Genomic DNA, 298 nt, shown 5'->3' on the forward strand with positions numbered 1-298 from the left:
GAGAGAGAGAGAGAACGATGAATAGCTAATAGTCTAGATGGAAGCGATGAATAACGATAACGTAAACGTGGAATAGTTGGCAATGAAGTGGGAAACTGTCACGTGAAAAGGGCAGAGACGACCAATTCGGGCGCTCATATAAAAGCGAGCGCGTGTCGATTTCAGGAGGCAGAGAAATAATATTTAGCGTGTAGACAGTAGATAGCATGATCTAATCGATCGAGTATAGTTGTGCGGCTATATAGTGATTTGCGTTTGAAGCGGCAATGCTTTGAATTGGTTCGGAGAGAGAATCTTG

This window comes from Priapulus caudatus, unplaced genomic scaffold (assembly GCF_000485595.1).
Source record: "Priapulus caudatus unplaced genomic scaffold, Priapulus_caudatus-5.0.1 Scaffold1842, whole genome shotgun sequence".
NCBI lineage: Eukaryota > Metazoa > Priapulida > Priapulimorpha > Priapulimorphida > Priapulidae > Priapulus > Priapulus caudatus.